The sequence below is a fragment of the Enhydra lutris genome, unplaced genomic scaffold (genome assembly GCF_002288905.1).
Source record: "Enhydra lutris kenyoni isolate GAN:26980312 unplaced genomic scaffold, ASM228890v2 scaffoldscaffold18, whole genome shotgun sequence".
Classification (NCBI taxonomy): Eukaryota; Metazoa; Chordata; class Mammalia; order Carnivora; family Mustelidae; genus Enhydra; species Enhydra lutris.
In genome coordinates, this window is record NW_019154102.1 from 31,716,918 (window position 1) to 31,722,917 (window position 6,000).

A 6,000-nucleotide genomic window follows, 5' to 3' on the forward strand; every position below is an offset into this window, starting at 1 on the left:
TCCACTACTGGGTATTTACCCAAAGTATGTGAAAACACTAATTTGAAAAGATATAAGCACCCCTATGTTTATTGAAGCATTATTTACAGTAGCTAAAGTATGGAAGCAACCTGTGTCCATCAGTAGATGAATGGATGAAGAAGTAAGTGTGTGTGTGTGTGTGTGTGTGTGTGTGTGTGTGTGTGTGTGTGTGTGTTTCTGTGTATCTATATATATACACATACACAAAATGGAATATTCCTCATCCATAAAAAAGAATGAAATCCTGCCATTTGTGAAAACCTGGATGGATCTAGAGGGTAAAATGCTAAGTGAAATAAGTCAAAGAAAGACAAATACCATACAACTGCACACTTACATGGAATTTGAAAAAAAGAGAAAACAAAAAATATTCTCTTAACTATAGAGAACAAACTGATGGTTGCCAAAGGGGAGGTGAGTGGGGAGATGGGTATTATAGGTATTGCAGGATTAAGAGTACACTTATAGTGTGAGCACTAAATAAGGTGTAGATTTGTTGAATCACTATGTTGTATACCTGAAACTAATGTAACACTGTATATTGACTATACTGGACAATATTTTTTAATTTCAGGCTAGTAATTAATAAGAGAGTGAGAGTAGGTTGCAGTAGCCAAGAGATGCTAATTGGCACATATGGAATTATGTCAGTTTTTTAATCTGAGTCTTACTTACATAGATACTAGATTTTAAATTATTTGTTAATATGCATATGCAATTTAATTGTACTTTTCTGAGTGTATATTATTTTAAAATATTAAAAATATTAAAATTAGAAATGGAAAACTCTCTTCTGGAATTTATTCTCTAATGTTTATTCTCTGTATGCCAAGAACTTTCCCTTTAAGAGCACCAAGTAAGAACTTACTTATCAGAGAATTTTCAGCTTTCATTTGAGTGTGGGGAATAGAACATTTGGGGATGGCTAATTTATTGACATCAGTAACAGCAAAACCACTGTATTTAAGTGATAGTTGTTCTAAGAAAAATGAAAAGCAGAATAAACCCAATGATGTCACAGACACTTTGTGGAAAAGTTGGAAGCTTTATGAACTGTGTGAACTCTAGGATGAGGCAACAGAGTGAGCAAACAAATTCGACAAATGTAGTCCCAAAGATACATCATTAAAAAATAAATTTTTGTTAGAAAATTACATTAGTGAGCAAAACGTTCTATACTTTCACAGGTAAGAATCAGTGATGAAGATGCTTAGCAAACAAAAATAGTTCTGAATACTGAACCAAGAAAGCCGTATGTATTACTTTTGTAGGGCTTTTGTATGAAACAACCCCAAACTGAGTGCTGTAAATCAACAAAAATTTGTCATTACACGACTGGAAACTAGAACTCTGAGATCAAGTTTGCAGAGCATGTTCTCAGTTAGCTTTTGGTGATTGACAGCAATCTTTGGTGTTCTTGACTTGTGCCTGTGTAACTCCAGTCTGCCTTCATGACCACACAGCCTCTCTGCTCTCTGTATCTTTGTCTTCATACAACGTTTTTCTCTGTGTGCATGTCTGTCTTTGTGTCTCTTTCCTGTTTTTGTAATGACACCTGTCATACTGGTTTAAGGGTACATCCTATTCCAGTATAACTTCATCTTAATTACATCTGCAAAGATACTGCTTCCAAATAGGGTTATATTCACACGTATCAGGGGTTAGGACTTTTACATATATTTTGGGGACATGCAATTCATTGCAGAAAAAGTGGGGTTGATTTTCTAGCATTGACTCTAATTATGAAAAACGAGTTTTCATGTTTAGAAATTTGTTAGTTGCTAGCTATTCTTTTTTTATTTGAATAAGCAACTTATACTGTAATTACAGTATTAAAATTTTCCAATATTCACACATAGCAGAAGCACATATGCATCTCACTAATATAGAATTTAGATCTTGATTTTACCTCTAAATGACCATAAGAATCTTGGGAAACTCATTTTAACTAATAACTTAGTGTCCTAATAAAAAGGAGACAGATGAGTGGAAGGAATGTTTAGTGATGATTTCAAAGAGTTTTGGTGATCTAATGAGAAAATAAACTAGAAAATGTGAACGTGTGGTACAGTTGAAACTATTTGAAGTCAAAGATAACGTTTCCAGTGTCCATTATACTTTAAAGACATTTTACTTGTTATCTCTTACAAGATCTAATTTAGAGACATGACCACTTAAGGGGATATGCCAGTTCCTATTCTTCCAATGACCCAAATACTCAAATTACACTTTCAGGAAAACCTGCAAGAGAAACCAGCAAAAACCTATAATTATCAGTATTTTCTTCCTATGTAGTTTGGCTTCTATACATTGAATGATTTCGTTCTTCAGTGTTTAATTAGCTTCTATTTGAATATTTAAATTGCTTTAGTTGTGGCTTTCCTCCCTTTTCTTTTGAATTGTAAAGATGTTATTTATTTATTTATGCAATAGTAATATAAAATATATTTTAATATATATGTTGTATGTGCATACATATATGTGATCCATATGTATGTATGTATATATTATTTCAGGAAAAAATGAAGTTCTCTCTCTGAATCCACCCCCTACCCTGTCTACCAGATCCTAAATATATTAGTGAACTTCTTGAAGGCAAGAATTTAGAATTGTTTATTCTCACTGTTATATCTCTATTATCAATGGAACCCACAGCCCAAAGTAGAAACTGAGTACATATTATATAATTTTAAATCCAGTATAGTTAACATTCAGTATTTTATTAATTTCAGATATACAATATAGTGATTCAACAATTCTATACATTACTCAGTACTCATCACCATAAGTATCACTCTTAATCCCCTTCACCTATTTCACCCATTCCCCAAACCTCTCCCCTCTGGTAACCACAAGTTTCTTCCCTATAATTAAGAGTCTGCTTTTTTGGTTTGTAATTTTTTTCTTTGTTTTGTTTCTTAAATTCCACATAAGAGTGAAATTATATGGTATTTCTCTTTCTCTGACTTATTTCCCTTAGCATTATACCCTTTAGATCCATCCATGTTGTTGCAAATGGCAAGATTTCTTTCTTTTTTATGGCTGAATATTATATTGTATATGTATATACCACATCTTCTTTATCCATTCATCTATCAGTGGATACTTGGGCTGCTTGCATACTTTGGCTTTTATAAACAGTGATGAAATAAACATAGGAGTGCATATATCTTTTTGAATTGGTGTTTATTGTATTTTTGTATTTAATATCCAGTAGTGCAATTACTGGGTCATATGGTTGTTCTATTTTTAATTTTCCATACTGTTTTCCACAGTGGTGCACAGTTTACACTGAATATATATTTTTCAATAAATGGGCACATTACTTGAAAAGCCTTCACAGGTAAAGCAGTGTAATAGAGTGTTTCAGAGACAAAGGCACACCATTTAGCTTCTTATTACCGGCTTACCAAGCACTTTTTACCATATGCAAGTCACTCGCTTTTCTCACAGACTCTATTTTCTTATCTGTAAATTGAAGATATTAGTAGATACTGTTTCATTGCTATTTGCAGGATTAAATGAATGTTAGGTCCATAAAACATTGCACTAAGCAAGTGCCCAATACTAATGCATAATTCTTAAAAGATGGTATATGCTAAGTTCTTAAATGTAACTATTCCACTACTGTTGTATTTGTCATTTGTTGTTTTCAGTACATGGAACAGCCGCCACCTCTGTGTATTACATACTTAGCAAAATTAGGTGTCATTGAAACCTCTGTTGTTTAATGAGATCTAAAAACAGCTTCCTGGAAGGTGTGATATTTGTTCAAAAAGGACAAACATTTACTCTGCGTATTTTTGGTTTCTTTGCATATTTTTTTTTTCTTTTTCTTTGTCCTTACCCATAGCTCAGACTCTTAAAATTAAAGGTGAAGGGAATTGAGCACTGATTCTCCCAGATTACAGTCATGGAGAAAGTAGAGCTTTGTTCTCACATGGCCCAGCTCAATGCTTACCATTGTGACATGTAACTTAATGTTTATGAGTCTCAGTTTTCTTATTTTCAGAAAGAGAAAGAAAATGTCTTCTATTGCTAAGCAACTGTGAAAAATAAATTACATGCCATAAAAAGTGCCTGACACAGGGTAGGCAATCGTTAAATGCTAGTTTCCTTCTTCATTTTTTCCACTTTCTCCAATCAGTTCACTTTTTCTGCTCTGGCAACCACTACTAACTGCCTTGTCTCACACTTTTCATGTTCCGTAATAAAGTTCAATTTGTTTTGCTTATAATTATTGGAAATCATGTATGCAACATAAAAATGATACTCAGATTTTGTTTCCTTCAGGATTCTTTTTTAAAAAATGTATCACCAGGATGCCTGTTAAGAAATTTACTGTGAAAATTTTAACTGTAAGGAAGACTGAAATAGTCATAACTGTACAATGAACAGTTTCTACCCTGTGGGTGGAACTTTATGGAAGTTAAATCATTGTCACACGATGGCTGGACAGACATGAGTGAAGGAAAAGGATCATTTATTTGGATGTACAACAGCAATAGATCACAGTGGATGTCTGATACAGTTTTTTCTACATTAATAGGGCATTGCCACTGAAATCCTAATATTTGCTGTATGTTTAAGCCTCTACCAAAAATTCTTATAGTTTAACATTTTAAAAACTTGTTTCATAAGCAGAAGTCAGCAGACTTTTTTTTTTCCTATAAAAGGCCAGATGGGATATATTTTATGCTCTGTGGGTACTATAGTTTCTGCGTCATAAAACTACTCAACTCTGCTTTTGAAGAGTAGAAAAAGCCAAGTATATGGCTTATGTAAACAAATGAGTGTGGTGTGTTCTAATAACATTTTATTCACAAAATATTTGGTGGGTTAGATTTGGCTTGCAGGCCATGGTTTGTCAGTCTCTGCTCTAAAATATGTTTTGAAAGAGCAGGATGAGGTTTTTTTTTCTTTTTTAATTAATTTATTTTTTTTAATAAACATATAATGTATTTTTATCCCCAGGGTTACAGGTCTGTGAATCGCCAGGTTTACACATTTCACAGCACTCATCATAGCACATACCCTCCCCAATATCCATATCCCCACCACCCTCTCCCGTCCCCCCTCCCCCCGCAACCCTCAGTCTGGTTTTTGAGATTGAGTCTCTTATGGTTTGTCTCTCTCCCAATCCCACCTTCTTTCATTTTTTCTTTTCCTACCCCCACCCCACCCACATTGCATCTCCACTTCCTCATATCAGGGAGATCATATGATAGTTGTCTTTCTCCGATTGACTTATTTCGCTAAGTATAATACCCTCTAGTTCCATCCACGTCGTCGCAAATGGCAAGATTTCATTTCTTTTGATGGCTGCATAGTATTCCATCGTGTATATATACCACATCTTCTTGATCCATTCATCTGTTGATGGACATCTAGGTTCCTTCCATAGTTTGGCTATTGTGGACATTGCTGCTATAAACATTCGGGTGCACGTGCCCCTTCGGAGCACCACGTTTGTATCTTTAGGATATATACCCAGTAGTGCAATCGCTGGGTCATAGGGTAGCTCTATTTTCAGTTTTTTCAGGAACCTCCACACTGTTTTCCAGAGTGGTTGCACCAGCTTGCATTCCCACCAACAGTGTAGGAGGGTTCCCCTTTCTCCGCATCCTCGCCAGCATCTGTCATTTCCTGACTTGTTAATTTTAGCCATTCTGACTGGTGTGAGGTGGTATCTCATTGTGGTTTTGATTTGTATTTCCCTGATGCCGAGTGATGTGGAGCACTTTTTCATGTGTCTGTTCGCCATCTGGATGTCTTCTTTGCAGAAATGTCTGTTCATGTCCTCTGCCCATTTCTTGATTGGATTATTTGTTCTTTGGGTGTTGAGTTTGCTAAGCTCTTCATAGATTTTGGATACTAGCCCTTTATCTGATATGTCGTTTGCAAATATCTTCTCCCATTCTGTCAGTTGTCTTTTGGTTTTGTTAACTGTTTCCTTCACTGTGCAAAAGCTTTTGATCT